Source organism: Salmo salar, chromosome ssa12 (genome assembly GCF_905237065.1).
Source record: "Salmo salar chromosome ssa12, Ssal_v3.1, whole genome shotgun sequence".
Classification (NCBI taxonomy): Eukaryota; Metazoa; Chordata; class Actinopteri; order Salmoniformes; family Salmonidae; genus Salmo; species Salmo salar.
The window spans coordinates 64766000-64786901 of NC_059453.1; the positions used below are offsets into that span (position 1 = coordinate 64766000).

General features: G+C 41.1%; 1 protein-coding gene across 1 annotated transcript in view; it reads right to left on the minus strand.

The window, feature by feature from the left end:
• The window catches only part of LOC106565575 (testis-expressed protein 264), a 202354-nt gene that overhangs the window by 176209 nt on the left and 5243 nt on the right, over positions 1–20902 (minus strand). The window lies entirely within an intron of this gene.

Consider the following 20902-nt stretch of genomic DNA (forward strand, 5'->3'; position numbering starts at 1 on the left):
GTTATTTTTGTCATAGGCTACCTAGCTAAAATGCTTGGTAGCCTAACTTCCTCACATGGGCAACAATGAAACAACTAAGTTAGCTAGCTAGTTAATGTGAGCCTACTAGGCAACATATTGAACTCAATAATCTCAGGACAGTGGCACAATATATTTATGTATGGTTAGATCAGAATCGCCGTCATAATCATTGGCCTGTACAGAGAATTAAGTCAAAACCACAATCCCCATACATGGCTTAGGAAAGGGCCAATTTAGCATGCTAGCTACTGCAGAACATCAACACAAGCAGACCAGAAAGACAAATGTTTTTCTGACAATGGTGATGTTTTTCTTAGGATGGGATTTGACTGGTTTGAAGCCAAATCACACCTGGCCTCCCTTGGGGGGTGTTTTGTTGTGCCAGGACAAGCAACAGCTGAGCTGAGCTTAACGCTGATTGGCTAATTTTCTTTTTTTATTCTTTTAATCAAGGGAGGCCAAATGCTTGCTGGCATCAACGTCATACTCTTTTGTTTCAGACAGAATAAGATACATGGGCTACACATACAGACAGAGGGGTACGGTTTCCCTTGCTCGGATGAGTTCTCCCATGAGATTCTGCCACTTGCGAATAGACGGAAAATTATGAAAACACAGAGACGAGACATTTTATCATTTTTATTGATCAAATATTTGGGGAAGGCTGGCTTCCCTTGGCATCCATGAATACATGCCACTGGCTGCTGCTGCCTTGTTCAGTAGAAATGTTGCCTATACTATGTAAGTAGTTTGAGGAGTTAGTGAGGTAACTTTGGTCAACTCTGAGTTCAACTTGGGATAACCGGTACCATGAATGTGGTTCACCTTTTATCCAGGTACATTTCTATGGCAATGAATCCTTCAGAACTAACCTTCTCTCGGGCAGGCTAACTCAGGGCTAACTACAATTTGGAAAGGAAAGGGGGACCCCTAGTCAGTTGTACAACTGAATGCAGTTTCGGTTCATGGCCCAACGCTCCTACCCGCCAGGCTACCCGCCAGGCTACCTGCCACCCATTTATCCTGAATGACATGTCTGAGCTGCGAAGTCATCATCCCCTTAATTTGTGGAAGAATCATAAAATATTTGATTAATCTTGTTCTTTTGTGTGTTAAAATGTTTTGTGTTAAAATACCTATCACATTACACATTTAGTAATAACAGAATACATTTGAAACTTTACACACAGAACAATTATTTTAAAATCGATAGGAGTGGGGGGAAGACATCAACAAGCCTATTTCACAGCCTAGCCTGCTGAATTTGCAAGATAACTTTAATTTCATTTTTATTTCGGAACAAATGAAAATGTGTCACTGTTTCACCATGGTCTCAATTAAGAATTTGGTGTTTGCATAGCCAAGTGCGACATGCAAACGCAGATACAAGGATGCTAGAGTTAGCGGCAGGCGGACAAGCAATATCCACCACCGTAGTATGGATGAAGGCTGAGATGGAATGTGAAGCTAACTGAAGCTGGCTAGCTTTAGAAAACCCTGAGAAGATCAAGCTTCAATCATAGTATACTATTCAGGTCCAGCCTGGTCTCAGACTGGATATAACATAGCTAAAGTTAGCAAGCTAACTAACGTTAGCCACCTAACTAGAATTCTTAACATATATGTTCAGCAAATTCGTAACATATTGTACGTTTTGCAAATTCTTAACATATAATACAAATTGTAATTCATAACATGTCATACGAAATGAGCGATGGACATCTAAAAATTAATACATATCATGCAAAACGTAATATATCATACTAAATGGAGTGTCTTGGTTTACATACAGAATAATATGAAATTCTCTGAGACCAGGTTGTCAGGTCTCATACAGGCATCTCTCCCTCCCTCTGTCCTGTAGATGCAGAAAGGCCAAACTGTTTTAACCAGCACTGGGGCTTGTTCCATGTTTATTTTATTTCATTTATTAGGATCCCCATTAGCCGATGCCAATGGCGACAGCTTGTCTTACTGGGGTCCGACACATAACGAAAAATACATTACAGACAAAAGACTTTACAATTGAAATACATTTAAAAATACACTGCTCAAAAAAATTAAGGGAACACTAAAATAACATCCTAGATCTGAATGAATGAAATAATCTTATTAAATACTTTTTTCTTTACATAGTTGAATGTGCTGACAACAAAATCACAAAAATAATCAATGGAAATCCAATTTATCAACCCATGGAGGTCTGGATTTGGAGTCACACTCAAAATTAAAGTGGAAAACCACACTACAGGCTGATCCAACTTTGATGTAATGTCCTTAAAACAAGTCAAAATTAGGCTCAGTAGTGTTTGTGGCCTCCACGTGCCTGTATGACCTCCCTACAACGCCTGGGCATGCTCCTGATGAGGTGGCGGATGGTCTCCTGAGGGATCTACTCCCAGACCTGGACTAAAGCATCCGCCAATTCCTGGACAGTCTGTGGTGCAACGTGGCGTTGGTGGATGGAGCGAGACATGATGTCCCAGATGTGCTCAATTGGATTCAGGTCTGGGGAACGGGCGGGCCAGTCCATAGCATCAATGACTTCCTCTTGCAGGAACTGCTGACACACTCCAGCCACATGAGGTCTAGCATTGTCTTGCATTAGGAGGAACCCAGGGCCAACCGCACCAGCATATGGTCTCACAAGGGGTCTGAGGATCTCATCTCGGCACCTAATGGCAGTCAGGCTACCTCTGGCGAGTACATGGGAGGGCTGTGCGGCCCCCCCCAAAGAAATGCCACCCCACACCATGACTGACCCACCGCCAAACCGGTCATGCTGGAGGATGTTGCAGGCAGCAGAACGTTCTCCACAGCGTCTCCAGACTGTCACATGTGCTCAGTGTGAACCTGCTTGCATCTGTGAAGAGCACAGGGCGCCAGTGGCGAATTTGCCAATCTTGGTGTTCTCTGGCAAATGCCAAACGTCCTGCACGGTGTTGGGCTGTAAGCACAACCCCCACCTCTGGACGTCGGGTCCTCATACCACCCTCATGGAGTCTGTTTCTGACCGTTTGAGCAGACACATGCACATTTGTGGCCTGCTGGAGGTCATTTTGCAGGGCTCTGGCAGTGCTCCTCCTGCTCCTCCTTGCACAAAGGCGGAGGTAGTGGTCCTGCTGCTGGGTTGTTGCCCTCCTACGGCCTCCTCCACATCTCCTGATGTACTGGCCTGTCTCCTGGTAGCGCCTCCATGCTCTGGACACTACACTGACAGACACAGCAAACCTTCTTGCCACAGCTCGCATTGATGTGCCATCCTGGATGAGCTGCACTACCTGAGCCACTTGTGTGGGTTGTAGACTTCGTCCCATGCTACCACTAGAGTGAAAGCACCGCCAGCATTCAAAAGTGACCAAAACATCAGCCAGGAAGCATAGGAACTGAGAAGTGGTCTGTGGTCACCACCTGCAGAACCACTCCTTTATTGGGGGTGTCTTGCTAATTGCCTATAATTTCCACCTGTTGTCTATTCCATTTGCACAACAGCATGTGAAATTTATTGTCAATCAGTGTTGCTTCCCTAAGTGGACAGTTTGATTTCACAGAAGTGTGATTGACTTGGAGTTACATTGTGTTGTTTAAGTGTTCCCTTTATTTTTTTGAGCAGTATAGTAACATGTAGTGTGTGACTTTATTAGTTACAAATTCATGTCAGTACTGTACACACAACAAGTAGGTCACATGGGGGAGAGGCGTTGTGACGTGAGGTCTTGCTTTATTTGTTTTTTAAAACCAGGTTTGCTGTTCACTTGCGCTGTATAAGATGGAAGGGAGCTCCATGCACTCATGGCTCTGTATTATACTGTATGTTTCCTTTAATTTGTTCTGGACCTGAGGACTGTGAAAAGACCCCTGGTGGCATGCCAGATGGAGCAAGTGTGCGTGTCAGTGCTGTGTTTAAGTTGACTATGCAAACAATTTGGAATTTCCAACACATTTCTTATAAAAATAAGGAGTGGCCTCACCACAAAGTTCCTCTACTATGACTCAATTTCCACAAATTCCACAAAACTATGACTCAATTTCCAGAAAACAGGAGAGGGAGAGACAGAAAGAAAAGGAAATAAACTGGGCAGCAAGTTAATCACATACGAGTTACCTAAACAAATGTCAACTGGTGTAGCAAAACTGATTAAAGATCACTTTAATTGCACACAACATCTAACCGAAAAGACACACATACACTACATGACCAAAAGTATGTGGACACCTGCTCGTCGAACATCTCATTCCAAAATCATGGGCATTAATATGGAGTTGGTTCCCCCCTATTCTGATATAACAGCCTCCACTCTTCTCGGAAGGATTTCCACTAGATGTTGGAACATTGCTGTGGGGACTTGCTTCCATTCAGCCACAAGAGCATTAGTGAGGTCAGGCACTGATGTTGGGCGATTAGGCCTGACTCGCAGTCGGCATTCCAATTCATCCCAAAGGTGTTTGATGGGGTTGACGTCAGGGGTCTGTGCAGGTCAATCAAGTTCTTCCACACTGATCTCAACAAACCATTTCTGTAGACCTCGCTTTGAGCACGGGGCATTGTCATGCTGAAAAGGGCCTTCCCCAAACTGTTGCCACAAAGTTGGAAGCACAGAATCGTCAAGAATGTCCTTGTATGCTGTAGCGTTAAGATTTCCCTTCACTGGAACTAAGGGGCCTCGCCCAAACCATGAAAAACAGCCCCAGACCAAACTTTACAATTGGCACTACGCATTCGGGCAGGTAGCGTTCCCCTGGCATCCGCCAAACCCAGATTTATCAGTGTGATTAATCCCTACAGAGAACACTTTTCCAGAGTCCAATGGCGGTGAACATTACACCACTCAAGCTGACGCTTGGCATTGCGCATGGTGATCTTAGGCTTGTGTGCGGCTGCTCGACCATGAAAACCCATTTAATGAAGCATATTTATTTATTTACATAGGTTTAAGAGAGGTGTGGGGGGGCTGCCACACGGGAGCTGTCCAAAACCCTTTACATAGTAGCCTAGACAGATTGAGCTCATATGCACTCTCATTGTACCAAAACACTATTTTGCCATATGGTATTTGGGAGGGCCGAGTCACTCAGAACAGGGCAAATCCACAGATAACAGAATGATGCTGAGACTCAGATTTTTAAAATACCATTGATTGCAAAGTGAAACAATCCATACAACTCTACGCACAAGGACTACTGTTAACAATTTCCACCGAAAATATAACAAAAACAGTGCAGACACAATGATTGGTAACAGAATGATGGTAAAATCTCCCTCAGTTTGTGTTAAGGTTTTTCAAAACCCCTGTTAACGCGCAATTGAACCGAAAGACCAAACTTCTTTGGTTGAAAACGGCCTAGCATGAATATGTACCAAACATTTATTCTCGTGTCAAAATTGACACTAGAAAAAAGTCAGTAACGTCCAAAAACTGAGATTTGTGAGATGTAAGGAATCTAGTATGTAACAGCTTTTTTGGGGTCGGTTTATTTCAATCCTGTTCACATGCCCACAGCACCCAAGTAATCATCAAGTCGGAGCGCAGCTGCACAACTAAGGTACATATTAACTGCACGCGACCAGATCATAATGCCCACTAAACACCTAGGTGCGGAACACACACTGGTAAATGTAACTTTGGATATCCCTATGGGGCTAGTTAGGGACCATCAGTAAATTAGACCTACAAAAAAAATATATATATTTGGCCTACACAAGGTACATGGGGGGCATTTCCATCTAAAAAGGACCCATGAGCACCAACATGTGAAGTTCATAGGAGAATGTCAAATTGGGTCTCAAACGAAAGCTAAGGGTATATCTTTGAGAAATTAAGGAATATGTACATTTTTCAAACATTTTACATCCTAAATGTTTTGAATAAGCAAAGGCTTTGATTTCTGGAAAAGGGGTATTAGACATCTACCTCTCCCTAGGTAATGTCACTTCTCCGGGCTCTTACTGAGTATGTTTACATGCACAGTAATAATTTGATATTGAAGTAGGCACATTATACAATAGTCATGTAAACACCTTACTCGGCTTATCTTAAATCGTTGCAAGGTCAAAATCTAATTAAGCATATGCTGATTAAAACACCTGGTTTTCTGAGAAATCTTTTCAATTATTAGGACATGTAAACACCTTAAATCAGCATTCTAGCAGTGTATTTGATGTGCTAGGACCAGTTTAAAGAGCCTCCTTCTTTAGCGCAAGTGTAGTGAGTTCAGAACAACTGAACGTATGCGCCTTAGAAGTAGTTTTCACAAACTTTATACGGCCGAACAGAGTGTTCATCAGGTAGCTTGATTTCAGATGTGTTCATGTAAGCAGGATTATTAGGGAAATCATTCTTCTTGTAAAGCATGTAAATGTTTTAAATCAAACTATTATATCACATCTGACTATCCACAATAATCACATTAGTGTAGCACGTAACTATACTCATTGAAATCTACCAACAGCCCTCTTTCCATTTACTGTAACAAGCATCCTCACCGACTAAGCACTGACCGACAACAGATGTCCATGGATGTTGAAAAGTAGTTGACATTTGGTCAGTCCGCCCTGGCCAAACCAAATCTAAACCAATCATAGACGTCACTGTTTCACAAGCTTGGACAGCACAGTAGAGAGCAGTACAGTACACTAGAGTACTTGTATCTGGTATTTTTTAAGTAAAGAAAAGTAGAGTACAGTCCAGTACATTAGAGCTCAGTACAGTAGAGTACTGGTATTTTTTACTAGGATCCCCATTAGCTGTTGCGAAAGCAGCAGCTACTCTTCCTGGGGTCCACACAAAACATGACAATACAGAACATTAATAGACAAGAACAACTCAAAGACAGAAATACATCGATTTAAAAACGTTGCACAGCCTACATGTCAGTACATACACACAAAATATCTAGGTAAAATAGGGGAGAGAAAGGAATAACTTTATGCCCATAGGTCAAGAGAAAGGAAAGTGATAGTTGCACTAGTGAGCCCATAGGTTAAATCAGCAAGTGTGGTGACATTTCCTTAGTGTGCCGTACTCATAGTCTGAAGTTAATAAGTGAATGATGATCCTCACACGTACTAATTGTAACGAAGGAGATGTGACGCTATACTGACAACGTAACATTGTTAGTGGTGAAATCGTGGTGAAATACAGCAATGCATAATGTCAGCAGCTGTCTGCCTCTCCATCTAGCTAACTGTCGCTGTATGAATAGTGTTTACACGTAATTTAAATAACACTTATTTTGTCACAATATTATTTTAGGTTAAAACATAACTAAAGTGTCCTTATCTTTCATTGCAGGTGATGATAACCAGTACTTTCTGGTGGATGTCATTTTCATAGACAGATGCAACTACGCAACGTTTTCCCAATCTATACAAGCCTCCCTCCACAGCAACCATCTGAACCTGAATGATGCCTGGGCAGTGGTCACAGATAATGCCTCCTACTGCCTGAAGACATACAAGGAGGTTCTGAAAGGAGGGATGTCATCAATCTGGTGGGTGAGACCTGGCAGCGCTACAAATACTTCTCTGAAGTTGCATCACTTGTGACATGGATGAGATCCGTCTTCTTCAAGAAGCCTGCCAGAAAGAGAAGATGGGTGAGCTTCCTCATGAAGGAGTTGAAGCAGTGAGCTTCAGATGGAATAGCTGGTTTGAGGCAGTGAAGTACCATGCAGAGCATGTTCATCTGTACAGAGAGTTCTTGTTGGGAGAAAAGTCATCATCCCAGGCAGTCACAAACATCCTCAGCCAGCTGGAAACAGGAGAAGGTTGCTGCATTGTTGCCTAGATTCTTGCATTAGTTTTTTTCCATTTATAATGAAACACTTAGTAGAACTCTGTATTGAAGCACTTGCCTTGATAAAAAAATAGTGCAATGTGTTGCATCATTACAAATGTACTGTTATATCTTATTAAATTGTTGACGTTTTATTCATTCACATTATTAGACACTTTCTGATGACAAAACCAGCGTAAACCATAAAACACAGAATTCAGAAAAATTGTAACGGAAAAAACTGCATTTGGTTAAAAATAAAAAGGAATTCCTAGGGCCCTACATTGTAAACTACCATATGAATACCCTCTATGCCCATGAGATAAGCGATGTGAACATATTATGCTTACTGAATAGAATTACAAGTGACACCCATTCAGACCAGCCTTATTGACTGACTTTCGTAAACCACATTTTACAAAGCTAACTAGGTAATATACTCAAGTGAGAGAATGGCGAGGAGCTTTACTCTCTTCTCTTCCTCCTTAGCGGCGGTCTCATCGCAAAACTGACACGACTGAAGCTTACAGCTGCCACTGAGAAAGCAGTATTAACACTAATTGCTTTGCAGTGGTGAAGAGCCCAACTCACAGTACTAATTGATGATTGCCTAGAAGAGAAACCAATTCCCCTCCAATACAGTCACTGACTACGAAAACAACAGTCACCCTGCCCCTTAATCCTGCCCTCCCCTTCAATCATCTGCAAGTTACGAGTTATCAGCCGTTAACACACCAAGTAGGCTACTGCGAAGACAGGCAGCACTTCAAGTAGATGGCCTAGCTAGCAAAAAGACAGTACTAGACATTAGATTAAGATTATACTTTTATTCCTGGAAATATCAGGAGTCATTTAGGTACAAAATTAAGTTCTTGCCACCTCTGGTGCACAGCTTCTGGGTAGGCCTCGTTAAGGAAGATGTTGGTTCCTCTCAAGTTCTTGGCTCTCTCCAGAACAGCCATCTTGTCCATAAAACTTAGAAACTTGGCTACTCTCGGCTTGAGTCGCTTACAGGTTTTCCAGACCTGTGGGCATACGCCACCTCAATCTTCCTTTGCTTTTCAGTGATCATTTTTCTTACTTTCACCTCAGACTCGGTCAAGATCTCATGTGAAGACTCTGGTATGCCATCCACAACAATGTTATTCATCCTGGATTGTCCCTCTAGATAGTGTCATGACGTTGGCCTGTGGGTAAGGTTTATGACCCCCCCCCCCATAAATACCTTTCTCCCTTCCCCTCTCTGACCCTACTGAAGGACTTGAATAGCCTGTGTTAAATATAGAGAGTCTGGGAACATCAAACAAATGGGGAAAAGGAACCATATTTTGGTAATAAAACCAGTTGGAAATATGCTTTGGAACGTAATGAGTATGTATGTCAGTTTGGTTGTCATCTGAGACATTATGACTGATGACAGGACGACATAAACTGTACCTGAGAAAGTATACACCCTCTAGTTATCAGAGTCACATGGAATTGTTATGCAATTGAAATGTTTGATATTGAAATTGTTTGTTAGGAGATTAAATGTCATTTTAGCTTCCAAATGAGAGAATTGGGTTTTCATAAGGAAAGTGCCCTGCTTGATCAGTGGCCCACCCCTGTGAAGAGGAGGGGTTATAAATGATGAAACACATCCTTCCCCCCTCTCCACTATATAAGCCTTTGACGAAAAGATAACCACGTTGTTCCAGTACGTGAGGTCTGCAGCCTCTACGTTAGAAGGACACACATGTCAAGTACAGAACTAAGCCAACCTCGGCGTGAGCTTTGGTGGCGAATGGTATGAACTTTGAGCTTATTCACTACAGAAGTGATACTTCCTAGCCGTTGAGTTAGCAGCGGCCGCTGTAGACGTGGGCTAGGAAAGGACGGACGACGGATCCAGTCTAACAACCAGACGAAGATACCACCACGTATCCAATTTACCACCAGAGACAAGAATGTCTCTGGTGGTAAATTGGATACGTGGTGGTATCTGTTGGCCAACCCGGCCAGCATCTACGACCAATCTACCGAAGCGCAGCTCAGAGTAAATATTTATTGCATTTTCCTTTTCCAAATGGGCGGTAATTTAGAATGCATAAGATAATGTATATAGCATTATCTTATTATTAAGATAATGTTAAGATAATATTAAGATAATGTAAATAGCATAGCTGCTGTTTCTTTGTTCCTAAATCTTCCCGCTCTTTCATTCAAGCCCAACCCCCTTTCCTTTGTGTAACCAGCCATGATACAGGTTCCGTCCACCAGGACGTTTTTGTATGACATCATATGTATTCGGTGTATTTGTAATTCTGTGTGATAAGTTTAGGTATTTAGTAAATAAATAATTAAACCCAATTTTGTATTGCTGATTCAACTTGTTAGCCAGGGTTCGTGAAGATAGCCAAGAATTTACAACTTTCATTATGAGACTGAAAATAAGATAAGGGTTAATATTGACTGCTATCGATGTAAAATATTACGAAGTATTTTAAGAGTTTGTTCGGAAGATAACGCCTCTATAAACGTTCTTCCGTGGTGCCCCGACTTTCTAGTTAATTACATTTACATGATTAGCTTAATCAGGTAATATTAATTACAGAGAGAATTTTATAGGTTAGCATGTCATATCACTTAATCCGGCATAGCCAAAGACACGACAATAGTCTGTTAATAATGATTCACAGACAGTGCTGTCATCTTGCGTGGACTTACAGTTTGTTGTCATATTGCTGCAAGTCTCTTTCTGGATATCCACCTCTCCTTGGGAAAACTGCAAACTGTTCTTAAGGTCCTGGACTTCGCTGGCCAGATTGTCCATTCTTTTGTTAGAACGAGTCCATCAGTATTTGGACAAATCTCGACATCTATGATTGCTTCAGATTTAGTCAGGTCCGGACCAACCATATGTTGTCTTGTATGGGGGCGGGGATCATTGCAATAATAGCCAGGATGATTATGCACATAGTTACTAAATCAAGCTTGTTCTTTGGGCCAGCTAAATACAATCAATGCATGGATCACACCCAAACAAACTTGAGTAGCTACTGTATTTCAATTTACTTTATTTATTTTAACAACGGGTGAGATGAAGTTCAATTGCAAACAACTGCTTTTTGGGTGATGCACAAACAGCTTGTTTGGTTGGGCCTGTGTAACAAGTCCCAGGTATAGGACACTGAAACAGGATAAAAATATATCTGCTAAACATTCATTTCAATTAAATACATTAACTTCTTTCTCAATGACATACTTCATATAGCTCTCAGCTATTCATGAAATTAGTGATAACACTAAAATATTATCATTAATACAGGCTACTAGTAAAACATAGAAGGGGCATACATATTCATGCAACAAAAACCCATAGACTAGCGAACACAGGAGCTAAAAATAGTTAGGGGGAATTGGGCAGGCTAGTGCTAAGCTAGTTAGCGGTGTGCATTCGACAGTCAATTACAAACCTCAAAATATAACTGGGATATTTTACCGTCACCCTCTTAAACTATACATCTGCACTGTTCCTCGAGTACATTTATTTTTTGTGTACATTTTTGTGTGGCAATTGTTAAAAGTAGTTATTGTGTATAGAGTTGTATGGTTTGTTTAACTTTTCAAATCAATCAATGGTTTTTGCTTGGCATACTGTTTAAAAGTGGAAAATCAGAGTCTCGGCGTCATCCTGTTACCAAAAACCCACATATGGGCAATTCTTCAGTAACAGAATGAAAAGACACTAGGCAATGTTTCTTAAATTTACAGATTACAAAACTAAATATAAAATATTGATATTAGTTGGCAGGGGTCTTCAATTCAACATGATTTTGATGTAGCCTATTTCTAAATCCTTGACTAAAACTGACTATTTCTGCTCTAATTTTTATTTTTTTTATAAATTTTTATTTTTTAAACTTCCCCTCCGTTTGACCAGAAATCAAAACCTTTGCTTATTCCTAATTCTTAGGATGAAAAATGTATATACAGTGGGTATAATTCTTTCACATTTTGTTGAGTGACAAAGTGGAATTTAAATGGATATAGTTGATTTTTTCCATAGAAATTTTACAAATGTTAACAAATTAATACAAATGTAATAACAATATAGTGGTTGCAAATGTATTCACCCTTTTGTTTAGGCAAGCCTAAATGAGTTCAGGAGTAACATTTGGCTTAACGACATAAGTTACATGGACTCGCAGTGTAAAATAACAGGGGTTGACATGAGTTTTGAATGACTATTGAGAATTAAATGCAGAGCTATCAAATGTACGTAATCACACCCGAGTCAATACTTTGTAAAAGCACCTTTGATGGCGATTACTGCTGTGAGTCTTTTTTGGTAAGTCTAAGAGCTTTGCACACGTCGATTTTACAATATTTGCCCATCATTCTTTTTTAAGATTCTTCAAGTTGATTGTCTAGCAATGATAAAGTCATTTTCAAGTATTGTCATAGATTTAAGCCGAAAATATAAGCAGAAACTGTAACTAGGCCACTCAGGAACATTCAATGTGTTTTGGTAAGCAACTCCAGTGTAGATTTGACATTGTGTTTTAGGTTACTGTCCAGCTGAAAGGGGAATTCATCTCCCACTGTCTTTGGGAAAGCAGACAACCAGGTTTTCCTCTAGGATTTTGCCTGTGCTTATAGCTATATTCCTTTTTACCCCCAAAAAAAAAACTCAGTAGTCCTTGCCAATGACAAGCATACCCATAACATGATGCAGCCACCCCCATGCTTGAAAATATGAAGCGTGATGCTCAGTGATGTGTTGTATTTGCCCAAAACAAACACTTTGTAGTCAGGACAGAAAGTGTATTTCTTTGCCACATTTATTGCAGTATTACTTAAGTGGCGTGTTGCAAACAGGATGCATGTTACTCCTGATCTTATTTAAGCTTGCCATAACAAAGGGGTTGAATACTTATTGACTAAAGACATTTCAGCTTTTAATAATTTTATAAATGTAAAAATGTTTTCTAAAACAACATTCCACTGACATTATGGGGTAATGTGTGACACAAAATCTAAATATATAAAAATGTTCAATTCAAGCTGTAATACAACAAAATGTGGAAAAAGTAAAAAGGGGTATGAATAGTTTTTGAAGGCACTCTACAACATCTGTAATGTCCCTCTGTAAAGTATTGAATTTCAAGTACAGATTCAACTACAAAGACCAGGTAGCTTTTCCAAACCCCATAAAGAAGCACAATGATTGGTAGATGGTTAATAATGACAACTCAGACATTGAATCTCTCTTCAAGCATGGTCAAGTTAAGAATCATATTGTGGAGGATGTATTAAACCATCCAGGCACAAAGATACAGTCGTCCTTCTGAACTGAGCAGCAGGACAGGAAGGTAAATGCTCAGGGATGTCACCATGAGGCCATTGGGGATTTTAAAACAGCTACAAAGTTCAATGGTTGTGAAGGAAGAAAACTGAAGATGGATCAACAACATTGTAGTTACTCCACAATAATGACCTAAATGACAGAGTGAAAATAAGAATACAAAATGTACAGAATATTCCAAAAACATGCATCCTGTATGTAGCAAGGCACTAAAGTAATACTTAAAATAAATACAGCAAATGAATAAACCTTTTGGCTTCAATGCAAAGCCTGTGTTTGGGGCAAATCCCGCTTGAAATTTTCCAAAAGGCACCTAAAAGACTCTCAGACCATGAGAAACAAGATTTTCTGGTCTGATGAAACCACGATTGAGCTCTTTGGTCGGAATACCAAGCATCATGTCTGGAGGAAACGTGGCACCATCCCTACGATGAAACATGGTGGTGGCAGCATCATGCTGTGGGGAAGGTTTTCAGCAGCTAGTCAGAATCGAGGCAAAGATAAACGGAGCAAAGTAGAGAGATCCTTGATGAAAACCTGCTTCAGAGCGCTCAGAACCTGGGGTGAAGGTTCACCTTCCAACAGGAGAACGATCCTAAGCACACAGCCAAGACAACGCAGGAGTGGCTTCGGGACAAGTCTCTGAATGTCCTTGAGTGGCCCAGCCAGAGCATGGACTTGAACCCGATCGAACATATCAGGAGAGACCTGAAAATAGCTGTGCAGCAACGCACCCCATCCAACCTGACAGAGCTTGAGAGGAATGTGCAGAGAGGAATGGAAGAAACTCCAAATACAGGTGCGCCAAGCTTGTAGCATCATACCCAAGAAGACTCGATGCTGTAATTGCTGCCAAAGGTGCTTAAACAAAGTACTGAGTAAAGGGTCTGACTACTTTTTTTAAATAAAAAATTCTAAAACCTGTTTTTGCTTTGTCATTATAGGGGGGGACATAATACATTTTGGAATAAGGCTGTAACGTAAAACAAAATGTGGAAAAAGTCAAGGGGTCTGAGTACTTTCCAAAGGCACTGTAGATACTTTAACTTTTTTGGCTAGGTAGCGTTAGCTAGTGCTGTGCCAAAACTCTGGTATTTTTCATCCTATAACTTGTTCTCCATCTTCTTTTCAAATGAGGTAACATGTTTACAGTACTTTTATTTCCATGACTGATCAAAATACATTTTTTTCATGCTCTCTCGTCTCTGTAGCAGACAAAGGTATCAATATTTTTGAAAAATATCGAAGTCGGAAGTTTACATACACTTAGGTTGGAGTCATTAAAACTCGTTTTTCAATCACTCCACAATTTCCTTGTTAACAAACTATAGTTCTGGCATGTCGGTAAGGACATCTACTTTGTGCATGACACGTCATTTTTCCAACAATTGTTTACAGACAGATTATTTCACTGTATCACAATTCCAGTGGGTCAGAAGTTTACATACACTAAGTTGACTGTGGCTTTAAACAGCTTGGAAAATTCCAGAAAATGATGTCATGGCTTTAGAAGCTTCTGATAGGCTAATTAACATCATTTGAGTCAATTGGAGGTGTACCTGTGGCTGTATTTCAAGGCCTACCTTCAAACTCAGTTCCTCTTTGTTTGACATCATGGGAAAATCAAAAGAAATCAGCAAAGACCTCAGAAAATAAATTGCAGACCTCCACAAGTCTGGTTTATCCTTGGGAGCAATTTCCAAACGCCTGAAGGTACCACGTTCATCTGTACAAACAATAGTACGCAAGTATAAACACCATGGGACCACACAGCCGTCAAACCCCTCAGGAAGGAGATGCATTCTGTCTCCTAGAGATGAATGTACTTTGGTGTGAAAAGTACAAATCAATCCCAGAACAACAGCAGAGGACCTTGTGAAGATGCTGGAGGAAATAGGTATAAAAGTATCTATATCCACAGTAAAACAAGTCCTATATCGACATAACCTTAAAGGCAAGGAAGAAGCCACTGCTCCAAAACAAAGCCAGACTACGGTTTGCAATTGCACATAGGGACAAAGATCGTACTTTTTTGGAGAAATGTCCTCTGGTCTGATGAAACAAAAAATAGAACTATTTGGCCATAATGACCATCGTTATGTTCGGAGGAAAAAGGGGCTTGCAAGCCGAAGAACACCATCCCAATCACGAAGCACGGGGGTGGCAGCATCATGCTGTGGGGGTGCTTTGCTGCAGGAGGGACTGGTGCACTTCACAAAATAGATGGCATCATGAGGGAGGAAAATTATGTGGATATATTGAAGCAACATCACAAGACATCAGTCAGGAAGTTAAAACCTGTTGGGGCTAGGGGGCAGTATTTGCACGGCTGGGTAAAAAAACGTACCCGATTTAATCTGGTTACTACTCCTGCCCAGTAACTAGAATATGCATATAATTTTGGATAGAAAACACCCTAAAGTTTCTAAAACTGTTTGAATGGTGTCTGTGAGTATAACAGAACTAATATGGCAGTCAAAACCCTGAGACAAATCCTAACAGGAAATGGAAATCTGATGTGTGGAAATCACTTCAAACATTTCCATTGAAACACACAGGGGCGTATTAATCATTTAGCACTTCCTAAGGCTTCCACTAGATGTCGACAGTCTTTACAAAGTGGTTTGAGTCTTCTATGGTACAAACTGACCCAAAGAGAGGCTGTGGAACTTGGTCACAGGGGGAGGGCCATTTACTACTATGACGCGGCCGCCCATGGCTACCCTCCCCTTTCGAAACGTTTAGTAAGACAATGCAATCGTCCGCCTTGAATATTATTGAAGCTCTGGTTGAAAAAGGCCCTAAAGATTTATGTTATACAACGTTTGACATGTTTGAACGAACTTAAATATATATTTTTTGCACATTCGTGACGACAAGTCCCGCGCACTACGGTACATTTTGAGTAGCTTTTGGAACGCGCTAACAAGAAGGAACTATTGGGACATAAATGATTAACTTTTTCAAACAAAACTACATTTGTTGTGGACCTGGGATTCCTGGAAGTGCCTTCTGATGAAGATAATCAAAGTTAAGGGAATATTTACAATAGTATTTTTGATGGTTCCAAGATGGCACAAACATGAATCGCCTAGCCTATTTTTCTGAGCATACCACGTCGTTTATTGCAAAGTGTGATTTCCCAGTAAAGTTATTTTTAAATCTGGTAAAACGGTGGCATTCACGAGATGTTAATCTATAATTCTTTGAATGACAATATTACATTTTAACAATGTTTTCAAATAGTAATTTTGTAAATTGTCGCGCTGCTTCACCGGAAGCATTTGAGGGAAAAGATTTTCTGAACGTCACGCGCCGATGTAAAATGCTGTTTTTATATATAAATATGAACTTTAATCGAATAAAAAATGCATGTATTGTGTAACATGATGTCCTAGGAGTGTCATCTGATGAAGATTGTCAAAGGTTAGTGCTGCATTTAGCTGTGTTTTGGGTATTTGTGATGCATCTAGTTGCTTTGAAAATGGCTGTGTGATTATTTCTGGCTGGTTACTCTCCTAACATAATCTAATGTTTTGTTTTTGCTGTAAAGCCTTTTTGAAATAGGACAATGTGGTTTGATTCAGGAGAGGTGTATCTATAAAACGGTGTAAAATAGTAATATGTTTGAGAAATTTAAGTTATAGCATTTATGAGGTTTTGTATTTCGCGCAACGCGATTCCACTGGCTGTTGACTAGGGTGGGACGCTTAAAGCTTGGTCGCAAATGGGTCTTCCAAATGGACAATGACCCCAAGCATACTTCCAAAGTTGTGGCAAAATGGCTTAAGGACAACAAAGTCAAGGTATTGGAGTGGCCATCACAAAGCCCTGACCTCAATCCTATAGAACATTTATGGGCAGAACTGAAAAAGTGTGTGCGAGCAAGGAGGCCTACAAACCTGACTCAGTTACACCAGCTCTGTCAGGAGGAATGGGCCAATATTCACCCAACTTATTGTGGGAAGCTTGTGGAAGGCTACCTGAAGCGTTTGACCCAAGTTAGACTATTTAAAGGCAATGTACCAAATACAAATTTATTTGTAAACTTCTGACCCACTGGGAATGTGATGAAAGAAAATAATGCTGAAATAAATCACTCTACTATTATTCTAACATTTCACATTCTTAAAATAAAGGGGTGATCCTAACTGACCTAAGACAGGGAATATTTACTAGGATTAAATGTCTAGAATTGTGAAAAAATGTATTTGGCTAAGGTGTATGTAAACTTCCGACTTCAACTGTAAGTATTGTGATTATATCATATTGTGAGGTCCTGGCAATTTCCAGCCTTAGTGGCTGCATCATGTTATGGGTATGCGTGACATCGGTAAGGACTGGGGAGTTTTTCAGGATAAAAAAAACAGGATGGAGCTAAGCACAGGCAAAATCCTAGAGGAAAACTTCAGTCTGCTTTACACCAGATACTGGGAGAGGAATTCAAATTTCAACAAGACAAAAACCTACAACACAAGGCCAAATTTACACTGGTGTTGCTTACCGAGAAGACAGTGAATGTTTCTGAGTGGCCAAGTTAGTTTTGACATAAATCTGCTTGAAAATCTTTGGCAAGACTTGATATGTCTAGCCATGATCCCCAACACCTGGACAGAGCTTGAAGAATTTTGAAAATATATTTTTTTAAAGCAAATATTGAACAATCCAGGTGTGCAAAGCTCTTATAGAGACTTACCCAAGGAGACTCACAGCGGTAATCGCTGCCAAAAGTGTTTCTAACATGTACTGACTTAGGTGGGTGAATGCTTATCTAACAAAGGTATGTGTTATTTTTCTTCCACTTTGACAGTGTTTTGCGTAGATGAACAACAAAAAATGTACAGTGGAAAGAAAAAGTATGTGAACCCTTTAGAATTACCTGGATTTCGGCATAAATTGGTCATAAAATTTGATCTGATCTCCATCTACGTCACAACAGACAAACACAGTCAGCTTAAACTAATAACAATTATAATTTTTCATGTCTTTATTGAACACACCGTGTAAACATTCACAGTGCAGGTTGGAAAAGTATGTCAACCCAACATTTTCTGTAGTTGCAGATCAGACCTGCACAACGGAGGAAGGAATTTGACCAATCAGGAGGAATTTGACCATTCCTCTTTACAAAACTGTTTCAGTTTCTCAATATTCTTGGGATGTCTTGAAACGCTCTCGAGCTCATGCCACAGCATCTCATATCAGGTTGAGGTCAGGATTGACTGGGCCACTCCAGAATGCGTATTTTCTTCTGTTCAAGCCATTCTGTTGTTGATTTACTTTTGGGTTGCTGTCCTGTTGCGCTTCATTTGGCAGACAGGCTTACATTCTCCTGCAAAATGTCTTGATAAACTTGGGGATTCATTTTCCCGTCAAATGATAGCAAGCTGTCCAGGCCCTGAGGCACCAAAGCGGCACCAAACCATGATGCTCCCTCCACCATAGTTTACAGTTGGGATGATGTTTTGATGTTGGTGTGCTGTGCCTTTTTTTTCTCCACACATAGTGTTGTGTGTTCCTTCCAAAAAACTAAACTGTAATTTCATCTGTATACATAATATTTTGTCAGTTGCGCTGTAGAACATCCAGGTGCTCTTTTGCAAACTTCAGACATATAGCAATATTTTGGGGGGGGACAGTAGTGACTTCTTCCATGGTGTCCTCCACTGAACACCCTTCCTGTTTAGTGTTTTACGTATTGTAGACTCGTCAACAAAGATGTTAGCATCTTCCAGAGATTTCTGTAAGTCTTTAGCTGACACTCTAGGATTCTTCTTAACCTCATTGAGCATTCTGCGCTGTGCTCTTGCAGTCATCTTTGCAGGACGGCGACTCCTAGGGAGAGTAGCAACAGTGCTGAAATTTCTCGATTTATAGACAATTTGTCTTACCGTGGACTAGGGATCCACATTTTGGGGAATGTTCAGAAGTGGAAACTTTCCATGGGAATTAATATTAATACCATTTAAATGTAGATGTTTTTTGCATTGGAAATATACTGCCCAAAAAAATAAAGGGAACACATAAACAACACATCCTAGATCTGAATGAAAAAAATAAATCTTATTAAATACTTTTTTCTTTACATAGTTCAATGTGCTGACAATAAAATCACACAAAAATAATCAATGGAAATCCAATTTATCAACACATGGAGGTCTGGATTTGGAGTCACACTCAAAATTAAAGTGGAAAAACACACTACAGGCTGATCCAACTTTGATGTAATGTCCTTAAAACAAGTCAAAATGAGGCTCAGTAGTATGTGTGGCCTTCACGTGCCTGTATTACCTCCCTACAACGCCTGGGCATGCTCCTGATGAGGTGGCGGATGGTCTCCTGAGGGATTTCCTCCCAGACCTGGACTAAAGCATCCGCCAACTCCTGGACAGTCTGTGGTGCAACGTGGCGTTGGTGGATGGAGCGAGACATGATGTCCCAGATGTGCTCAATTGGATTCAGGTCTGGGGAACGGGCGTGCCAGTCCATCGCATCAATGCCTTCCTCTTGCAGGAACTGCTGACACACTCCAGCCACATGAGGTCTAGCATTGTCTTGCATTAGGAGGAACCCAGGGCCAACCGCAACAGCATATGGTCTCACAAGGGGTCTGAGGATCTCATCTCGGTACCTAATGGCAGTCAAGCTACCTCTGGCGAGCACATGCGAGGGCTGTGCGGCCCCCCAAAGAAATGCCACCCCACACCATGACTGACCCACCGCCAAACCGGTCATGCTGGAGGATGTTGCAGGCAGCAGAACATTCTCCACGGCGTCTCCAGACTCTGTCACGTCTGTCACGTGCTCAGTGTGAACCTGCTTGCATCTGTGAAGAGCACAGGGCGCCAGTGGCGAATTTGCCAATCTTGGTGTTCTCTGGCAAATGCCAAACGTCCTGCACGGTGTTGGGCTGTAAGCACAACCCCCACCTGTGGACGTCGGGCCCTCATACCACCCTCATGGAGTCTGTTTCTGACCGTTTGAGCAAACACATGCACATTTGTGGCCTGCTAGAGGTCATTTTGCAGGGCTCTGGCAGTGCTTCTCCTGCTCCTCCTTGCACAAAGGCGGAGGTAGCGGTCCTGCTGCCGGGTTGTTGCCCTCCTACGGCCTCCTCCACATCTCCTGATGTACTGGCCTGTCTCCTGGTAGCGCCTCCATGCTCTGGACACTACGCTGACAGACACAGCAAACCTTCTTGCCACAGCTCGCATTGATGTGCCATCCTGGATGAGCTGCACTACCTGAGCCATTTGTGTGGGTTGTAGACTCCGTCTCATGCTACCACTAGAGTGAAAGCACCGCCAGCATTCAAAAGTGACCAAAACATCAGCCAGGAAGCATAGGAACTGAGAAGTGGTCTGTGGTCCCCACCTGCAGAACCACTCCTTTATTGGGGGTGTCTTGCTAATTGCCTATAATTTCCACCTGTTGTCTATTCCATTTGCACAACAGCATGTGCAATTTATTGTCAATCAGTGTTGCTTCCTAAGTGGACAGTTTGATTTCACAGAAGTGTGATTGACTTGGAGTTACATTGTGTTGTTTAAGTGTTCCCTTTATTTTTTGGAGCAGTGTATTTACTATATCATATGGAGACAGAAACATAAACCTTTTGCCTTATCATAAGTAGACATAATTGCAAATGATTAAATCATTCCAATAGAAAAAAAAACGATTTAGTTACGAATTGAACTTTAATTAAATGAGTTGAATCGTCACAAGGGATGATTAAACTGAACAACAAAAGGGAATATTG